This window comes from Dendrobates tinctorius, unplaced genomic scaffold, assembly GCF_039654945.1.
Source record: "Dendrobates tinctorius isolate UK_male_01 unplaced genomic scaffold, ASM3965494v1 ptg000196l, whole genome shotgun sequence".
NCBI lineage: Eukaryota > Metazoa > Chordata > Amphibia > Anura > Dendrobatidae > Dendrobates > Dendrobates tinctorius.
This window is the reverse complement of record NW_027361863.1, coordinates 14,055,004-14,077,490: the sequence shown is the minus strand read 5'-3', so window position 1 is coordinate 14,077,490 and position 22,487 is coordinate 14,055,004. Positions and strand designations below refer to the sequence as shown.

The 22,487-nt window shown below is 45.9% G+C and overlaps 1 pseudogene; it reads left to right on the top strand.

The window, feature by feature from the left end:
• The window catches only part of LOC141056088 (CD209 antigen-like protein C), a 94,403-nt pseudogene extending 73,948 nt beyond the window's left edge, over positions 1-20,455 (top strand).
• The last annotated feature ends 2,032 nt before the right edge of the window (positions 20,456-22,487 follow it).

The following is a 22,487-nucleotide window of genomic DNA, read 5'->3' as shown; positions in this document are numbered from 1 at the left end:
AGAATTTGAACTTGGCCAACAGGTCCACTGAAACAGCACTCATCAGTATTCAGGAGGCAGACTCAGACGGTCTCAGGCACAGTATGGATTCGACAAGATTGCAGAAAGTTGAGAAAGGGTACAGTATCACCGGATGACAGGTATACACTCACTGGCCACTTTATTAGGTACACCTGTCCAACTGTGTGTTAAGACTTAAGTTCTAATCAGCCAATCACATGGCGGCAACTCAGTGCATTTAGGCATGTAGACATGGTCAAGACAATCTCCTGCAGTTCAAACCGAGCATCAGTATGGGGAAGAAAGGTGATTTGAGTGCCTTTGAACGTGGCATGATTGTTGGTGCCAGAAGGGCTGGTCTGAGTATTTCAGAAACTGCTGATCTACTGGGATTTTCACGCACAACCATCTCTAGGGTTTACAGAGAATGGTCCGAAAAAGAAAAAAAATCCAGTGAGCGGCAGTTCTGTGGCCGGAAATGCCTTGTTGATGCCAGAGGTCAGAGGAGAATGGGCAGACTGGTTCGAGCTGATAGAAAGGCAACAGTGACTCAAATTGCCACCCGTTACAACCAAGGTAGGCAGAAGAGCATCTCTGAACGCACAGTGCGTCGAACTTTGAGGCAGATGGGCTACAGCAGCAGAAGACCACACTGGGTACCACTCCTCTCAGCTAAGAACAGGAAACTGAGGCTACAATTTGCACAAGCTCATCGAAATTGGACAGTAGAAGATTGGAAAAACGTTGCCTGGTCTGATGAGTCTCGATTTCTGCTGCGACATTCGGATGGTAGGGTCAGAATTTGGCGTAAACAACATGAAAGCATGGATCCATCCTGCCTTGTATCAACGGTTCAGGCTGGTGGTGGTGGTGTCATGGTGTGGGGAATTTTTTCTTGGCACTCTTTGGGCCCCTTGGTACCAATTGAGCATCGTTGCAACGCCACAGCCTACCTGAGTATTGTTGCTGACCATGTCCATCCCTTTATGACCACAATGTACCCAACATCTGATGGCTACTTTCAGCAGGATAATGCGCCATGTCATAAAGCTCGAATCATCTCAGATTGGTTTCTTGAACATGACAATGATTTCACTGTACTCAAATGGCCTCCTCAGTCACCAGATCTCAATCCAATAGAGCATCTTTGGGATGTGGTGGAACGGGAGATTCGCATCAGGGATGTGCAGCCGACAAATCTGCGCCAACTGTGTGATGCCATCATGTCAATATGGTCCAAAATCTCTGAGGAATGCTTCCAGCACCTTGTTGAATCTCTGCCACGAAGAATTGAGGCAGTTCTGAAGGCAAAAGGGGGTCCAACCCGTTACTAGCATGGTGTACCTAATAAAGTGGCCAGTGAGTGTATATAGCATAGTTTAAACATTTAAAATCGCCGTGTTTATTTCCGGTGTACGACAAAGACACAGCCTGAGTATGGATTAGACAACAATCTAAAAAGTAGAAAAAAGGAAATGTTTTGAAGCGTACACCAGTATACACTGTTGGGGTATTTTTATATCTTCATATATATTTCTGTCTCAGTAAGATAGTCCAGACTCTCCGCAAGAGGAAACGAGATGGATAAAAGTACAGACATAAAGTCGAGTGATTGCAGAAATTTAGGAATTACTAATCACGGGAAAAACTCCCTGGAGAATTCTCGGAGGCGATGCTGACCCTCAATTACTTTGTGTGTGGAGACAGCGAAAACAGTTCTTTGTGAAGAAAGGGTTGCTGTATCGCAGTACCGTTGATCCCATCACCGTTACTCATCTCCATCAAATTTTGATCACAGGGAGAGATGTAAACATGGTCCACACTGCCTATCATGATCTGTCAGGTAACTTTGGAGTGCAAAAGACAGAAGCCACAGGCTGTAGGCGATTCTATTGGATGGGCATGAGAGGGCACATTTAAAAATGTGGGCAGGAATGTCACACATCAGTGAGTAGGAAAACTGTGAAAGCTGATAATAAACCACCACTGCATCTCATTGTGAGTCGATGTACATAAGAAATGGAAGCCATTGATCATCTGAAGCTAGAGCCCAGCCAGCAGGACAGGGCATAGCTACGTCTTAACCACCATCTATCAGTTCACCAAATTTGTAGTGGCAGTCCCAGGGAAGGATTTGACAGCCCAGACTACACAGCGGAGGAGCAGGAAGAGGTAAATATTGCAAATGCTGGGGCCCTGCCCAAACAAGGGGGGCCCACTCGTGGGCGTCGCTACTGGCACTGGGCCCCTCATAGTACACCGGTGTGTCTGACGGCGGGTGTGCACCCCCACCGTCAGAGACACTTGATTGCACTAAGAGGGACCCTGTGTCAGTGCCGCCGCCCAAGAGTCGGCCCACCCACCTGTCCAGGGCAGTGGCACTCGCACGGTTGCGTGCGCTAGGTGGTAACCCTGGCCATGGGGGGGAGGCAGCCCAGTTAGGGAGGTTTAAAAAATGGCATTTGTTGATGTTGGCCATTCAGCAGCTGTAAATGGAGGAATCGGAGAATTCCGAGGAAGAGGAGGACAGAGGAGAGCCATTTTTCTGGCAACCTATGTGTCATCAGGGGAAGGTGGGTCAAAATCCTTTGAAACCCATGCATGGTTCATTTTAATGAAGGTTAGATCATCAACATTTTGGGTCGACAGACGGGTCCTTTTTTCTGTCAGGATTGAGCCAGCAGCACTGAAGACTCTTTCCGATAGCACACTAGCAGCAGGGCAAACGAGCTCCTGTAAGGCATATTGTGCCAATTCAGGCCAGGTGTCCAGTTTAGAGGCCCAATAGTCAAAGGGGAATGACCTGTGAGGGAGAACATCGATATGGGAGGAGAAGTAGTTTGTAACCATAGTTGACAACTGCTGTCTCCTGTCACTTTCAATCGATGCAGTATTACCAGTCGTGCGAGCGGGACGTGAAAAATCAGTCCACAACCTGGTCATGAAACCGCTGTCTCCAATGCCACTTCTGATGTGTGCACCACGAACACCTCTTCCATGTTTCCCCCTACGGCTCGTTGGAGAACCATCACCGCTGCTGTGTGCTGGGAATGCCTGAAACAAACGGTTTCCCAGAGTTGCTTGTTTGTTAGCCAATATTAGGTCAAGGTTCTCCTGTGGCATGATGTTTTGGAATTTGCCTTTATAGCGTGGATCCAGGATGCAGGCCAACCAGCAGTCGTCATCGTTCATCATTTTGGCAATGCAGGGGTCCCTTTTTAGGATCTACAAGGCATAATCTGACATGTGGGCCAATGTTCCAGGTATCAATGATGCACTGCGAGTGCTGGGTGGAGGAGCACTTTCTGGCAAATCCACATCCCTCCAGTCACGCACAAACCCTGTACCAGACCTTGCCACGCCAACATTTTCTGTTGCCCCACGAGAAGCATCCTCCCCTAAATAATCATCCCCATCATTATCCGCCTCCTCCTCTTCCTCTTCTTCCTCCACCTCATCCATGAGAGATCCCGGAGCAGACAATGGCTGACTGTCATCAAGGCTTCCCTCCTCCTCTTCCTCATCCTCCTCGGCTGCAGACGCCTGCTCCTTAATGTGCATCAAAGTTTGCATGAGCAGACGCATAAGTGGGATGCTCATGCTTATGATGGCGTCGTCTGTGCTTTCAAGTCGTGTGCATTCCTCAAAACAGTGAAGGACTTTACAGAGATCTTTCAGCTTCGACCACTGCCCACCCGACAACTCCATGTCTGCCCTCAAAGTGCCTGGCCGTGTATCCTCCCACAAATGCATTACAGCCAGCCTCTCAACCATGTGCAGGATGGAGTTCCACCTTGTTGCAACGACAATAATTAGGCAGTGCTTGGGAAGTTGGAGCAATCGCTGCAGCTTCTGCATACGACGGGAGTGTACGGGCGACCAGCGGATGTGCGAGCACAGTCTTCGGACCTTCTGGAGCAGGCCTGTTAACTCCGGATAATTATTGAGGAAGCACTGCACCACCAGGTTCAAGGTGTGAGCCAGGCAAGGTATGTGTCGGAGTTTTGAAAGGGCTATGGCTTCACTATCACAAACTACCTTGCCTGCCTCAAGATGTAGACTACCCAGCCATGACTCAGTTTGTCGCTGCAAGTAGTCGGACAGTACCTCCGCGGTGTGTCTGTTGTCGCCCAAACACATCATCTTCAACACAGCCTACTGACGCTTACCACTAGCTGCTCGATAGTGGGACACTGAGTGTGCAACACTGGAAGCTGCGGATGGAGTGCTCGTGCGACTGCGCTCTGTGGGTGAGCTTTCGCTTCTGGAGGAGGAGGAGGAGACGGGTCGAACGCCTACACCCAACTGTATCCTATACCGTGGGCTAGGCAACACTTTCCCACCACCGCTGTCCCCTGTCGACCCTGCATCCACCACATTAACCCAGTGTGCAGTGATGGACACGTAACGGCCATGGCCATGCCTACTGGACCATGCATCTGTTGTGAGGTGCACCTTTCCACTCACTGATTGCTTGAGTGAATGGACAATGCGGTCTTTCACATCCACGTGGAGGGCTGGGATGGCTTTGCGAGAAAAGAAGTGCCGCCTTGGTAGGTCGTAGCGTGGTACTGTGTAGGCCATGAGTTTGCGGAAAGCTTCGCTTTCAACCAACCGGTAGGGCATCATCTCTAACGAGATTAGCTTGGCAATGTGGGCGTTCAAACCCAGTGTATGCGGATGAGAGGATGAGTACTTTCTTGTCCTACTCATAGTCTCTGGTAGGGTGAGCTGGATTTGAGAGCTGCATATGGTGGAACTAGCGGTGGACATGGCGGACTGAGAGAGGGTTGATGATGGTGATGGAGTTGGTGTTCTTTCTCATGGCCTAGATTCAGTCTTTCGTAGCGATAACATTGTGATTCCCTGACTGCTTTGGCCTTGCAACGACACCTCAACATTTGCTGCTGGTGGTGTGTTAACCGGTGGGCTTACAGTGGAGGAAACGATGTAGCGTTGCTAACTACCTTCATTGGGAGCAGTTGCACATGTGGTACGTGAGGTTTGTTAGTCCGTCCACGCTTGCAAGTGCATGGTGGTTAAATGTCTAAGCATGCAACTGGTATTCAAATTTCTCAGATTTTTCCCTCGGCTAATGGTCTTTGTGCATTTCTTACAGATAACCTTTGCCTGATCATTAGGATTTTTTCAAAAAAGTGCCACACTGCAGTCTTCCTACTGTGGAAGACATTTTGAGGCCTTGCACGCTGTGCTAATTTGACTGTCTGGCCTAGCTGTCCTGCAACTCTTTTGTTTTTTGTAACCCATTTTTGGACTGCTCCGGGCCTGCCAGATAACAGCTGTTGCGATGTCGAAGCCTGCTGCAGATTCTCCTCCTCCTCTTCTGAGCTATTGGCAGCAGCACCCTCTTCCCCCAATGGATGCCAATCTGGGTCAACAACTGGGTCATCCATCACCTCCTCTTCAATGTCATGTGCACCTTCCTCTGTGTCACCATATAAGGTGGTATAGTATGCGGGAAGGGGCACCTGAGTTTCATCAGGGTCAGATTCTGGCTCAGTACACTGCGAGGACAATGTAGTGCTCTGAGTGAATGTACCAGCACATAAAATCTAGCAGTGGCTGTGCATCAGTGCATTCCATGTCAGATTCTTCTTGGACTGGGTAATTCACGATTTGACTTGATAATGCAGGCATGGTATGTGAAAACAGCTCCATGGAGTAATCAGTAGTATGGCCTGCGTCATCCTTCAATCTTGGTTGGGGTGAAGGACACAAGGAAAGGTGTGGTTCATGAACATGAGCCTCCAATGACGACTCAGTGCTTTTACTTTTTACAACTGAAGAAGAGGAGGCAATAGAGCTGGAGGCTGAGTAAGCAATGTAAGACAAAACTGTCTCCTGATGCTCTGGCTTTAAAAGCGGTTTGCCAACTCCTAGAAAACTAAGCCTTCGAAGCCTTATGGAGCCAGACGATGACGCAGGCTCAACACCTCCTGCATTCGGTCCTATTTTGCTCTTGCCACTACCATCAGATCCACCACCAACACCATCATTACCAGCTGCCAACCCCCGCCCAATTCCACGGCCTCTTCCACCAGCCTTCCTCATTTTTGGTAGAATTGTAGACAAAATCCAACAAACTATATAGTAATGTAAAACAAGGTACAAGGTGTCTATAGGACAGGGGAGATTTTGAATTTCTGCACACACTAGTGGACACTGGACACTTTTGGATTGTGTGAGGCCCACTGAATATCTGAGCGCTATGTCACAGGCTCGATGGCACAGCTGTGACCAAAGTGACTAGAGGATAAGTGAGATTTTGAATTTCTGCAGACACTAGTGGACACTGGACACTTTTGGATTGTGTGAGGCCGCCTTGCAACGACACCTCAACATTTGCTGCTGGTGGTGTGTTAACCGGTGGGCTTACAGTGGAGGAAACGATGTAGCGTTGCTAACTACCTTCATTGGGAGCAGTTGCACATGTGGTACGTGAGGTTTGTTAGTCCGTCCACGCTTGCAAGTGCATGGTGGTTAAATGTCTAAGCATGCAACTGGTATTCAAATTTCTCAGATTTTTCCCTCGGCTAATGGTCTTTGTGCATTTCTTACAGATAACCTTTGCCTGATCATTAGGATTTTTTCAAAAAAGTGCCACACTGCACTCTTCCTACTGTGGAAGACATTTTGAGGCCTTGCACGCTGTGCTAATTTGACTGTCTGGCCTAGCTGTCCTGCAACTCTTTTGTTTTTTGTAACCCATTTTTGGACTGCTCCGGGCCTGCCAGATAACAGCTGTTGCGATGTCGAAGCCTGCTGCAGATTCTCCTCCTCCTCTTCTGAGCTATTGGCAGCAGCACCCTCTTCCCCCAATGGATGCCAATCTGGGTCAACAACTGGGTCATCCATCACCTCCTCTTCAATGTCATGTGCACCTTCCTCTGTGTCACCATATAAGGTGGTATAGTATGCGGGAAGGGGCACCTGAGTTTCATCAGGGTCAGATTCTGGCTCAGTACACTGCGAGGACAATGTAGTGCTCTGAGTGAATGTACCAGCACATAAAATCTAGCAGTGGCTGTGCATCAGTGCATTCCATGTCAGATTCTTCTTGGACTGGGTAATTCACGATTTGACTTGATAATGCAGGCATGGTATGTGAAAACAGCTCCATGGAGTAATCAGTAGTATGGCCTGCGTCATCCTTCAATCTTGGTTGGGGTGAAGGACACAAGGAAAGGTGTGGTTCATGAACATGAGCCTCCAATGACGACTCAGTGCTTTTACTTTTTACAACTGAAGAAGAGGAGGCGATAGAGCTGGAGGCTGAGTAAGCAATGTAAGACAAAACTGTCTCCTGATGCTCTGGCTTTAAAAGCGGTTTGCCAACTCCTAGAAAACTAAGCCTTCGAAGCCTTATGGAGCCAGACGATGACGCAGGCTCAACACCTCCTGCATTCGGTCCTATTTTGCTCTTGCCACTACCATCAGATCCACCACCAACACCATCATTACCAGCTGCCAACCCCCGCCCAATTCCACGGCCTCTTCCACCAGCCTTCCTCATTTTTGGTAGAAATGTAGACAAAATCCAACAAACTATATAGTAATGTAAAACAAGGTACAAGGTGTCTATAGGACAGGGGAGATTTTGAATTTCTGCACACACTAGTGGACACTGGACACTTTTGGATTGTGTGAGGCCCACTGAATATCTGAGCGCTATGTCACAGGCTCGATGGCACAGCTGTGACCAAAGTGACTAGAGGATAAGTGAGATTTTGAATTTCTGCAGACACTAGTGGACACTGGACACTTTTGGATTGTGTGAGGCCGCCTTGCAACGACACCTCAACATTTGCTGCTGGTGGTGTGTTAACCGGTGGGCTTACAGTGGAGGAAACGATGTAGCGTTGCTAACTACCTTCATTGGGAGCAGTTGCACATGTGGTACGTGAGGTTTGTTAGTCCGTCCACGCTTGCAAGTGCATGGTGGTTAAATGTCTAAGCATGCAACTGGTATTCAAATTTCTCAGATTTTTCCCTCGGCTAATGGTCTTTGTGCATTTCTTACAGATAACCTTTGCCTGATCATTAGGATTTTTTCAAAAAAGTGCCACACTGCACTCTTCCTACTGTGGAAGACATTTTGAGGCCTTGCACGCTGTGCTAATTTGACTGTCTGGCCTAGCTGTCCTGCAACTCTTTTGTTTTTTGTAACCCATTTTTGGACTGCTCCGGGCCTGCCAGATAACAGCTGTTGCAATGTCGAAGCCTGCTGCAGATTCTCCTCCTCCTCTTCTGAGCTATTGGCAGCAGCACCCTCTTCCCCCAATGGATGCCAATCTGGGTCAACAACTGGGTCATCCATCACCTCCTCTTCAATGTCATGTGCACCTTCCTCTGTGTCACCATATAAGGTGGTATAGTATGCGGGAAGGGGCACTTGAGTTTCATCAGGGTCAGATTCTGGCTCAGTACACTGCGAGGACAATGTAGTGCTCTGAGTGAATGTACCAGCACATAAAATCTAGCAGTGGCTGTGCATCAGTGCATTCCATGTCAGATTCTTCTTGGACTGGGTAATTCACGATTTGACTTGATAATGCAGGCATGGTATGTGAAAACAGCTCCATGGAGTAATCAGTAGTATGGCCTGCGTCATCCTTCAATCTTGGTTGGGGTGAAGGACACAAGGAAAGGTGTGGTTCATGAACATGAGCCTCCAATGACGACTCAGTGCTTTTACTTTTTACAACTGAAGAAGAGGAGGCGATAGAGCTGGAGGCTGAGTAAGCAATGTAAGACAAAACTGTCTCCTGATGCTCTGGCTTTAAAAGCGGTTTGCCAACTCCTAGAAAACTAAGCCTTCGAAGCCTTATGGAGCCAGACGATGACGCAGGCTCAACACCTCCTGCATTCGGTCCTATTTTGCTCTTGCCACTACCATCAGATCCACCACCAACACCATCATTACCAGCTGCCAACCCACGCCCAATTCCACGGCCTCTTCCACCAGCCTTCCTCATTTTTGGTAGAAATGTAGACAAAATCCAACAAACTATATAGTAATGTAAAACAAGGTACAAGGTGTCTATAGGACAGGGGAGATTTTGAATTTCTGCACACACTAGTGGACACTGGACACTTTTGGATTGTGTGAGGCCCACTGAATATCTGAGCGCTATGTCACAGGCTCGATGGCACAGCTGTGACCAAAGTGACTAGAGGATAAGTGAGATTTTGAATTTCTGCAGACACTAGTGGACACTGGACACTTTTGGATTGTGTGAGGCCGCCTTGCAACAACACCTCAACATTTGCTGCTGGTGGTGTGTTAACCGGTGGGCTTACAGTGGGGGAAACGATGTAGCGTTGCTAACTACCTTCATTGGGAGCAGTTGCACATGTGGTACATGAGGTTTGTTAGTCCGTCCACGCTTGCAAGTGCATGGTGGTTAAATGTCTAAGCATGCAACTGGTATTCAAATTTCTCAGATTTTTCCCTCGGCTAATGGTCTTTGTGCATTTCTTACAGATAACCTTTGCCTGATCATTAGGATTTTTTCAAAAAAGTGCCACACTGCACTCTTCCTACTGTGGAAGACATTTTGAGGCCTTGCACGCTGTGCTAATTTGACTGTCTGGCCTAGCTGTCCTGCAACTCTTTTGTTTTTTGTAACCCATTTTTGGACTGCTCCGGGCCTGCCAGATAACAGCTGTTGCGATGTCGAAGCCTGCTGCAGATTCTCCTCCTCCTCTTCTGAGCTATTGGCAGCAGCACCCTCTTCCCCCAATGGATGCCAATCTGGGTCAACAACTGGGTCATCCATCACCTCCTCTTCAATGTCATGTGCACCTTCCTCTGTGTCACCATATAAGGTGGTATAGTATGCGGGAAGGGGCACCTGAGTTTCATCAGGGTCAGATTCTGGCTCAGTACACTGCGAGGACAATATAGTGCTCTGAGTGAATGTACCAGCACATAAAATCTAGCAGTGGCTGTGCATCAGTGCATTCCATGTCAGATTCTTCTTGGACTGGGTAATTCACGATTTGACTTGATAATGCAGGCATGGTATGTGAAAACAGCTCCATGGAGTAATCAGTAGTATGGCCTGCGTCATCCTTCAATCTTGGTTGGGGTGAAGGACACAAGGAAAGGTGTGGTTCATGAACATGAGCCTCCAATGACGACTCAGTGCTTTTACTTTTTACAACTGAAGAAGAGGAGGCGATAGAGCTGGAGGCTGAGTAAGCAATGTAAGACAAAACTGTCTCCTGATGCTCTGGCTTTAAAAGCGGTTTGCCAACTCCTAGAAAACTAAGCCTTCGAAGCCTTATGGAGCCAGACGATGACGCAGGCTCAACACCTCCTGCATTCGGTCCTATTTTGCTCTTGCCACTACCATCAGATCCACCACCAACACCATCATTACCAGCTGCCAACCCCCGCCCAATTCCACGGCCTCTTCCACCAGCCTTCCTCATTTTTGGTAGAAATGTAGACAAAATCCAACAAACTATATAGTAATGTAAAACAAGGTACAAGGTGTCTATAGGACAGGGGAGATTTTGAATTTCTGCACACACTAGTGGACACTGGACACTTTTGGATTGTGTGAGGCCCACTGAATATCTGAGCGCTATGTCACAGGCTCGATGGCACAGCTGTGACCAAAGTGACTAGAGGATAAGTGAGATTTTGAATTTCTGCAGACACTAGTGGACACTGGACACTTTTGGATTGTGTGAGGCCGCCTTGCAACGACACCTCAACATTTGCTGCTGGTGGTGTGTTAACCGGTGGGCTTACAGTGGAGGAAACGATGTAGCGTTGCTAACTACCTTCATTGGGAGCAGTTGCACATGTGGTACGTGAGGTTTGTTAGTCCGTCCACGCTTGCAAGTGCATGGTGGTTAAATGTCTAAGCATGCAACTGGTATTCAAATTTCTCAGATTTTTCCCTCGGCTAATGGTCTTTGTGCATTTCTTACAGATAACCTTTGCCTGATCATTAGGATTTTTTCAAAAAAGTGCCACACTGCACTCTTCCTACTGGGAAAGACATTTTGAGGCCTTGCACGCTGTGCTAATTTGACTGTCTGGCCTAGCTGTCCTGCAACTCTTTTGTTTTTTGTAACCCATTTTTGGACTGCTCCGGGCCTGCCAGATAACAGCTGTTGCAATGTCGAAGCCTGCTGCAGATTCTCCTCCTCCTCTTCTGAGCTATTGGCAGCAGCACCCTCTTCCCCCAATGGATGCCAATCTGGGTCAACAACTGGGTCATCCATCACCTCCTCTTCAATGTCATGTGCACCTTCCTCTGTGTCACCATATAAGGTGGTATAGTATGCGGGAAGGGGCACTTGAGTTTCATCAGGGTCAGATTCTGGCTCAGTACACTGCGAGGACAATGTAGTGCTCTGAGTGAATGTACCAGCACATAAAATCTAGCAGTGGCTGTGCATCAGTGCATTCCATGTCAGATTCTTCTTGGACTGGGTAATTCACGATTTGACTTGATAATGCAGGCATGGTATGTGAAAACAGCTCCATGGAGTAATCAGTAGTATGGCCTGCGTCATCCTTCAATCTTGGTTGGGGTGAAGGACACAAGGAAAGGTGTGGTTCATGAACATGAGCCTCCAATGACGACTCAGTGCTTTTACTTTTTACAACTGAAGAAGAGGAGGCGATAGAGCTGGAGGCTGAGTAAGCAATGTAAGACAAAACTGTCTCCTGATGCTCTGGCTTTAAAAGCGGTTTGCCAACTCCTAGAAAACTAAGCCTTCGAAGCCTTATGGAGCCAGACAATGACGCAGGCTCAACACCTCCTGCATTCGGTCCTATTTTGCTCTTGCCACTACCATCAGATCCACCACCAACACCATCATTACCAGCTGCCAACCCCCGCCCAATTCCACGGCCTCTTCCACCAGCCTTCCTCATTTTTGGTAGAAATGTAGACAAAATCCAACAAACTATATAGTAATGTAAAACAAGGTACAAGGTGTCTATAGGACAGGGGAGATTTTGAATTTCTGCACACACTAGTGGACACTGGACACTTTTGGATTGTGTGAGGCCCACTGAATATCTGAGCGCTATGTCACAGGCTCGATGGCACAGCTGTGACCAAAGTGACTAGAGGATAAGTGAGATTTTGAATTTCTGCAGACACTAGTGGACACTGGACACTTTTGGATTGTGTGAGGCCGCCTTGCAACAACACCTCAACATTTGCTGCTGGTGGTGTGTTAACCGGTGGGCTTACAGTGGGGGAAACGATGTAGCGTTGCTAACTACCTTCATTGGGAGCAGTTGCACATGTGGTACATGAGGTTTGTTAGTCCGTCCACGCTTGCAAGTGCATGGTGGTTAAATGTCTAAGCATGCAACTGGTATTCAAATTTCTCAGATTTTTCCCTCGGCTAATGGTCTTTGTGCATTTCTTACAGATAACCTTTGCCTGATCATTAGGATTTTTTCAAAAAAGTGCCACACTGCACTCTTCCTACTGTGGAAGACATTTTGAGGCCTTGCACGCTGTGCTAATTTGACTGTCTGGCCTAGCTGTCCTGCAACTCTTTTGTTTTTTGTAACCCATTTTTGGACTGCTCCGGGCCTGCCAGATAACAGCTGTTGCAATGTCGAAGCCTGCTGCAGATTCTCCTCCTCCTCTTCTGAGCTATTGGCAGCAGCACCCTCTTCCCCCAATGGATGCCAATCTGGGTCAACAACTGGGTCATCCATCACCTCCTCTTCAATGTCATGTGCACCTTCCTCTGTGTCACCATATAAGGTGGTATAGTATGCGGGAAGGGGCACCTGAGTTTCATCAGGGTCAGATTCTGGCTCAGTACACTGCGAGGACAATGTAGTGCTCTGAGTGAATGTACCAGCACATAAAATCTAGCAGTGGCTGTGCATCAGTGCATTCCATGTCAGATTCTTCTTGGACTGGGTAATTCACGATTTGACTTGATAACCCAGGCATGGTATGTGAAAAGAGCTCCATGGAGTAATCTGTAGTGTGGTCTGCCGCATCCTTTACTTTTGGTAGGGGTGAAGGACACAAGGAAAGGTGTGGTTCCTGACTATGAGCCTCCACTGACGACTCAGTGCTTTTATTTCTTGAAAGTTCAGAAGAGGAGGCGATAGAGCTGGAGGCTGTGTCAGCAATGTAAGCCAAAACTTGTTTCTGAAGCTCCGGCTTTAAAAGCGGTTTACCTACTCCCAGAAAAGGGGGCCTTCGAGGCCTTGTGGAGCCAGACAATGACGCAGGCTCAACACCTCCTGCATTAGGTGCTATTGTGCTTTTGCCACTACCAGCAGATCCACCACCAACACCATCATTACCAACTGGCAACCCACGCCCACTTCCATGGCCTCTTCCAACACACTTCCTCATTTTTGGGAAAATGTACCCAAAATACCATCAGCAATATGGTACTGTAAAACAAGGTGCAAGGTGTACTGTATATAGTATTGGTGAGAATTTGAATTTCTCTACAGACTTGAGGACACTGAATTAATATCTCAGGCCCAGTGTAGATTACACCTCAGTATAACAGGCTGAAATTGGATGGTGTATAAAATGTCTATATAGGACTGGGGAGAATTTGAATCTCCCTACAGACTTGAGGACACTGAACTATTATCTCAGGCCCAGTGTAGATTACACCTCAATATAACAGGCTGAAATTGGATGGTGTATAAAATGTCTATATAGAACTGAGGAGAATTTGAATCTCCCTACAGACCAGAGGACACTGAACTATTATCTCAGGCCCAGTGTAGATTGCACCTCAATATAACAGGCTGAAATTGGATGGTGTATAAAAATGTTTATATAGGACTGGGGAGAATTTGAATCTCCCTACAGACTTGAGGACACTGAACTATTATCTCAGGCCCAGTGTATATTACACCTCAATATAACAGGCTGAAATTGGATGGTGTATAAAATGTCTATATAGGACTGGGGAGAATTTGAATCTCCCTACAGACTTGAGGACACTGAACTAATATCTCAGGCCCAGTGTAGATTACACCTCAATATAACAGGCTGAAATTGGATGGTGTATAAAATGTCTATATAGGACTGGGGAGAATTTGAATCTCCCTAGAGATTTTAGCAAGCTGACAATGATGCTCTCAGTCCCAAGTATGGCAGCAGGCAGCCTAATAAACAGGACTGCTGCACACAAAAGTGTGGAAAAATGAACGCTTGGTAACTGGGCAAAAAAGAGGATGAAAAGAATTTTTGCTTTTAAAAAAGCAGTTTGCACAGCAGTGTGCAAACAGCAATGCAGCTATCAGGGAGGCTTATAAGGCAGCCTAATAGCCAACAGAGCTGATGCACCAAAATATAGCCTCCCCTTGCACTGCACACTAATTGGTGTGTTGTACAGGCAAAATCGCTAGCAGCAGAAGTAGTTTTTTGTATCTTCTTCCCTGCCTAATGCTCTCCCTACAGAATCAGCAGCAGCAGCAGCAGCTCTCCCTATGCTGAGATCAGCAGAAGTAAGATGGCGGTCGGCGTGCACGCCCTTTTATAGCCCCTGTGACGCCACACAAAGCAAGCCAATCACTTGCATGCCCTTCTCAAAGATGGTGGTGACTGCTGCCTATGTCATCGTGTTGCCCACAGTGTGCGTCCTCCATCACTGGCTGAAAAAGGGCGCTGAAGCATCATTTGAAACGCGACTTTGGTGCCATGGTTGCCGACCTCGTGGCCAACCTCACGCTATGGTCGGGTTTCGTTTCATGAAACCCGACTTTTGCGAAAGTCGGCGACTTTTGAAATTGACCGACCCGTTTCGCTCAACTCTAACTATAACTATAACATAATGTTGCAGTTACAAATATTTACTTTCCAGGGGTTTTCCATTACCATTTTGATATATTGCAATTAAAGATGAGCGAATCTTTTGAAATTTAGATTTGATTTGTGGGATAAATTTGCAAAAATCTCAATACTAGAAAGCTTGTAATTGCTTGGAAAATACAAGTGAGGTAGATGTGAGAGAGAGAGATGAACCTGCTGACCATAAGAGCTTACATTCTACAGGAGAGAGAACCCCGCTGATCATAAGAGCTTACCCTCTACAGCAGAGAGAGAATCCCACTGACCATAAGTGCTTACACTGTACAGGAGAGAGAGGTGACCCCACTGACCATAAGAACTTTCACTCTATAGGATAGAGAGGACCCTGCTGACCACAAGAGCTTAGACTCTACAGGAGAGAGAGAGGACCCCACTGACCATAAGAGCTTACTATTCTGCCTCTTCCTAATGGCTGCAAATCACAAGCATTCCAAGCAGGGCTTCTAGTTCCACCCTCTCGCTTGCAGATTCAGCTTCCATCTCTGCTTTCTTGCATGCAGATTCCGTTTCACTCTCTGCCTTCCTTTGGGTAAAAACGGCTTACACTTTTGTAGATTCTGCTTTGGCACGTGCTCTCATGAATTGCTCACAGAGGGTTGAGTGCGTAGATGAGCTTGACTTGACTGAGTGCCTTGAGCTCCTAGCTGACCTGGATCTGTGCCATGCCACTTCTGATATTTGTGCGATTTTTGCTTCTGTATTGTCTTCAATCTCATGCATGGTGCAGTCTCGTTCGGCATTGAGCTATTGGAAGTCCTGGAGTTCCATTTTTAATTTCAGCAGAGTAGAGATGTATTTTTAAAAGTGTCTTTATAAGACTGGAATGCAGAGTACAATTGTTCAAGGGCTCCCTCTAGTTGTAACTCGTGAGAGCCGGGCACAGTTAAGACAGTCACTTGGTTCAGCACTCTTTTCCATACGAAAGTTATGTGGTGTAGCAATTCACTTTTGGTGGATTCTAGGTTCTATTTGACCTTGCCTGTAGGATTGGTTGATCGTTTGGATCTTTCACTGCAAACTGTGAGAAGTTCTGTTTCCATGTCTTGTTGCTGCAGGACTGGCAGTGAAAGTGTTCTGGACATAATGGCAGGGGTGCAAGGGTGGGGGCTGGTCTGCTCCTGGTTTTCAAGGAGACCACTACAAAGTTGCAAATGGCAGAGCTGAAGAGCACAGAGAAAGTATTACAAGTCTATGAAAACTGCAGCTTCTCAATAGCTTATAGATGATCCTTTCTCTGGATTACAGGCTATGAACAGTTGTTAGTAACAGTTAAGCACTGTGCATTTTTCTGAGGTGAAGAGCACAGAGAATGTCTGTAACCATGTAAGCTGCTGTTGTTGTGGCTTTAAGTTAGCCTTATAAACAATCCTCTTCTTGGATTACAGGTGTACACTATTCCTGGTCACAGCTACTCATTTTTACAATTCTGCCTCTTCCTAATGGCTGCAAATTTCAAGCGTTCTAATTATCAGCTTTTTAGATAATTGTGTAACTCGTACTCACACCACCAGGCATCCGCAGATAATTTTAACTCGACCACCACTGCAACTGTAGAAAGACCAGGAGAAATGATGTTGTTTTCTTCTAAAATCTTGTATTAGTTTACAATGAAGAGTAGGTAAAAAGGAGTAATCTGTACAGGGGAGTACACATGAGTCTAGAGTAATGGCTGCTGTAGACTAAACTGAGAAAGAAGGGAGGAGCAACCTAATACATAGCCCAACTATGGGAGGGACATAGGGACAGTCTTCATACAGTCTAATTCTACCTAGCAACAACAGGGAATTTGCTGTTTGGAGGTAAAACTCAACACAGAGAATACTGTATATGTATTACAGGTTGTTCCCATTCGTGGGACACAACACTTACACTCTACAGGAGAGAGAGAGAGAAACCTGCTGACCATAAGAGCTTACACTGTACATGAGAGAGAGGACCCCACTGAACATAAGAGCTTACACTGTACAGAAGAGAGAGGACCCCACTGACCATAAGAGCTTACACTCTACAGCAGAGAGAGGACACCACTGACCATATGAGTTTACACTCTACAGGAGAGAGAAAGAAAACCTCGCTGACCATAAGAACTTACACTCTACAGGAGAGAGAGAACTCCACTGACCATATGAGATTACACTCTACATGAGAGAGAGGAGTCTGCTGACCATAAGAGCTTCCACTCTACAGAAGAAAGAGAGGACCCCCTGACCATAAGAGCTTACACTCTACAGGAGAGAGAGAGGACCCCACTGACCATAAGAGCTTACACTCTACAGGAGAGAGAGGACCCCCTGAACATAAGAGCTTACACTCTACAGGAGAGAGAGAGGACCCCACTGACCATAGGATCTTACACTCTACAGGAGAGAGAGAGGACCCCACTGACCATAAGAGCTTACACTCTACAGGAGAGAGAGAGGACCCCACTGACCATAAGAGCTTACACTCTACAGGAGAGAGAGAGGACCCCACTGACCATAAGAGCTTACACTCTACAGGAGAGAGAGAGGACCCCCCTGACCATAAGAGCTTACACTCTACAGGAGAGAGAGAGGACCCCACTGACCATAAGAGCTTACACTCTACAGGAGAGAGAGGACCCTGCTGACCATAAGAGCTTACACTCTACAGGAGAGAGGGAGGACCCCACTGATCATAAGAGCTTACACTCTACAGGAGAGAGAGACTTATCTGATAAGTCTGGTGATTGAAAATAACTCTGACGTACAACATGTGCTCCACTTGCTCTTATGGGGATGCCCACACGGCAGCATAAAGAGGAATAAGCCAGCCATAGTGCAGATAAAGTTTTGATTCTTAAAATGTTTGAATTTGTTTGAAACCACAAAATCCGCTCATCTCTTATTATAATGGGTCCTACTATCCTAAGAAAAATAACACTATACTCATTGTCCAGAGTGGTGCGGCTCCTCTCTAATCTATACTGTCGTTGCAACCAATATTTGGAGCAATAAAAAATATTTGTAAATTTGTACAAAGCCTAAATAATATACATAATCATATACAGAGGTGATAACTAATAAATGTTTTTGCCAGGTTTTCTACCAGGTGATATAATGAGTGCAGTTTACCTTACTGCCTGCATTTATTTTCAAATAGTTCAATAAAATTTCATGATCATCTGTATCTACCATTCGCTGTAAATGTCAGTAATTGTATATTCATTGCTTTACTGTATATGATTGTATACAGTAAGTAACAATTGGAAACTTCTGCACTTTATGCTTGCTCTGTATTCTGAATCATCCGAATTGGCGACTACACGGAGGTCACTGTTATTACTACTCAGATCTAATCGGCGGAACATGGAACTGGAGCTGGGATTATTGTAAGATGATGGGAGCCGATCTACTGGTCATAAAGGACCAGGAACAGCAGGTAGGATGTCTGTGTCCATATATAATGATCATATAGGACTAGGTGACCGGCCCCATATATAAGGATAATATAGGGCTAGATGACCGGCTACATATATAAGGATAATATAGGACTAGATGACCGGCCCCATATATAAGGATAATATAGGACTAGATGACCAACCTCATATATAAGGATCATATAGGACTAGATGACCAGCCCCAAATATAAAGATCATATAGGACTAGATGACCGGCCCCAAATATTAGGATAATATAGGACTAGATGACCGGCCTCATATATAAGGATAATATAGGGCTAGATGACCGGCCCCATATATAAGGATAATATAGGGTTAGATGACCGGCCCCATATATAAGGATAATATAAGACTAGATGACCAGCCCCATATATAAGGATAACAAAGGACTAGATGACCGGCTACATATATAAGGATAATATAGGACTAGATGACTGGCCCCATATATAAGGATAATATAAGACTAGATGACCGACCTTATATATAAGGATAATATAGGGCTAGATGACCGGCCCCAAATATAAGGATAATATAGGAATAGATGACTGGCTACATATATAAGGATATTATACGACTAGATGACTGGCCCCATATATAAGGATAATATAAGACTAGATGACCGACCTCATATATAAGGATAATATAGGGCTAGATGATCGGCCCCATATATAAGGATAATATAGGACTAGATGACCGACCTCATATATAAGGATAATATAGGACTAGATGACTGGCTACATATATAAGGATATTATAGGACTAGATGACTGGCCCCATATATAAGGATAATATAAGACTAGATGACCGACCTCATATATAAGGATAATATAGGGCTAGATGATCGGCCCCATATATAAGGATAATATAGGGCTAGATGATCGGCCCCATATATAAGGATAATATAGGACTATATGACTGGCCCCATATATAAGGATAATATAGCACTAGATGACCGACCTCATATATAAGGATAATATAGGACTACATGACCGGCCCCATATATAAGGATCATATAGGACTAGATGACCGGCCCCAAATATAAGGATAATATAGGACTAGATGACCGGCCACATATATAAGGATAATATAGGGCTAGATGACCGGCCCCATATATAAGGATAATATAGGGCTAGATGACCGGCCCCATATATAAGGATAATATAGGACTAGATGACCAGCCCCAAATATAAGGATAATATAGGACTAGATGACCGGCCCCAAATATAAGGATAATATAGGACTAGATGATCGGCCTCATATATAAGGATAATATAGGGCTAGATGACCGGCCCCATATATAAGGATAATTTAGGGCTAGATGACCGGCCCCATATATAAGGATAATATAGGACTAGATGACTGGCCCCATAGATAAGGATAATATAGGGCTAGATGACCGGCCCCATATATAAGGATAATTTAGGGCTAGATGACCGGCCCCATATATAAGGATAATATAGGACTAGATGACCGGCCCCATATATAAGGATCATATAGGACTAGATGACCGGCCCCATATATAAGGATCATATAGGACTAGATGACCGGCCCCAAATATAAGGATAATATAGGACTAGATGACCGGCCACATATATAAGGATAATATAGGGCTAGATGACCGGCCCCATATATAAGGATAATATAGGACTAGATGACCAGCCCCAAATATAAGGATAATATAGGACTAGATGACCGGCCCCAAATATAAGGATAATATAGGACTAGATGATCGGCCTCATATATAAGGATAATATAGGGCTAGATGACCGGCCCCATATATAAGGATAATTTAGGGCTAGATGACCGGCCCCATATATAAGGATAATATAGGACTAGATGACTGGCCACATAGATAAGGATAATATAGGACTAGATGACTGGCCCCATATATAAGGATAATATAGGACTAGATGACCGGCCCCATATATAAGGATAATATAGGACTAGATGACCGGCCCCATATATAAGGATAATATAGGACTAGATGACCGACACTGTCCTGCTGTATCCTCATATCTGTTATATATCTGATATGATGGACTTTCTTCATTTGTTACAAGAGTTTATTCAGAAATCTATCACACTGAGGAAAGAAAACAGATGTTGAATAGGACTTCACCGTGATGGAGACGTCTGGAGATGGGTGGATGGAGAACATTATTCCGGCAGCTTGTAAGTGACTCCTGACACCGGCACACACCGGTCATTACTGTGACTGTGATACATCCGATCACCGGGGTCTGGACTCCATTATAATTACTGATTTCTCATCATTTCATCTAGTTTTCTTCTCCTTATTTAGGCACAAGATGAAGACACCAACATCAGGGGGCTGCATATCAATGATTGGATCTGAATATTATCATTTTCCCTGTAGTTTTACTCACAGATGGATATGTGTAAAGAAATCTGTGAGGATCTGACATTAGTATTATTGTCACAATGTGAAAGATAGGAGATTGTTTAAGGTAATGTTCACATTAGGGCAACTAAAGCAAGGTGCACACCAGGAGTATGCATTATGCCACAGAGAATGGGAATAACGCCATGGAAATATGGCATTCACTTCGTGCTGGCCACCATTTTGCTGAACTGTAGATGATCTGCAAAAGTTTTTAAAAAATACACTTACCTGTCTGTCCCCTCTGCTGCCCACTCCCTGGTCCTCATAGCCGCCTCTTCTTTCTACCATCGCAAGCTGCCTCTTGAGTATGAGTTTCTTTTTTTTCCTGTTTTTACATTTTACATTTATAATGCTCTGAGGTCTAGAGAGACAGAGAGACCCCACAGCATAATAAAGGACATTCAATTTGGGGAGAATAACTTTGCTGTGAATCTAATTTCACGGGAAAATCCACGCAATTTGATGAATTTGAATGTTGTCAGATCTGCTCCTGTCTCATCAGTTTTTAGTTCGACAAGCAAAGAAAATATCAATCCTTCTGCCTATAGTGCTGTGAACTGTATGTCACATGAAGGGTTGTTCCCATCATGGTAAACCTTATCCATTTCAGGACATTATGTGTGGACTCGTCTACATGTCCGGGTCATCCTTTCCCGAGCTGGGACGTAATGGCCGCCAACTGTCCCGGTGGTCATCCCCAGCAAAATAAAAAGGGGAAAGTTGTGGAAGAGATGAAGGATCAGCCGGTCTCTTTAAGCAATATCCAGACCTCAGGTACATCAGGAAGAAAAAACTTGCTTTTACTGGAGCAGTTGACATTACTGGAGCTGGGGTCATCATGTGGGGAAGGTGACCTGACAGACGGACTTGTCAGTAGGGAAAAGGGACGGTTTGTGCACTTTAGACAGATGTTTGTAATGACAGAAGGGAAACAGCTGGGAAAAGTATAGAATGAGTGCAGTACCTTAGTTTGACCACAAGATGGCAGGGGGAGCGTGAGTACAGGACTTGACAGCAGCTTATGGTTTTAGAAACCGTTAGTCATGGGGGGCGGGGAGACAGGAGCCCAGGAAGGTTATAAATAGGACAGGTGTCACGGTCACGCGTGTCCGGACGCAGATGTTACCGCAAGGCGAACCCATAACGCACGTGACCCTGGATACAGCGCCTCCAGTGGGGCGAATTTAAATAATAAAACGTGCAGATGGATACACCGCCTCCACCTGGCGAATTTAGGTATTACACGTTAATATAAATTCTGGAAACCCCGCCTCCAGTACGGCGAATTTAAATAATAAGGGGGACCTGGGAAACATTAACAATGGTGGGCCCTGCGATAGGGAAAAGGGAATTGGAGACCTCCTGAGCTCCCCTGAGCCAGTGTCCCTGCACTCCTAACGTTCCCTATGCCGGTTCCGCACCGGGCGCCGCACGCGTACCTCAAAGCACTTGCTCGCCCTGACCCTAAACCCTCACTAGGGAATTGGTCGGTGCAGAAACTAATCCCACCACTGCACTAACAACACACATGAGGGAAAGAGACAATACAAGGGGACACCACTTAGCTTTATGCTCTGTGCTTATGCTCCTGCAACAGAGCCCTCCACCTGCGTGCGTCTTCTCCTCCACCCCGATCCATCACCATAACAGGATCCTTCACCATAGTGCAGCCTTGGAGCAGAGTCCACCACCAGTTGCTGCTTAGTAACAGAGTCCCAAAGATGAGTTCAGCTTCTGCCACGAAGTCAAGCATGCTTGAGTCCAGCTCAGCAGCCAAGTCCCACATGGTGAGTGCCACTCTCCA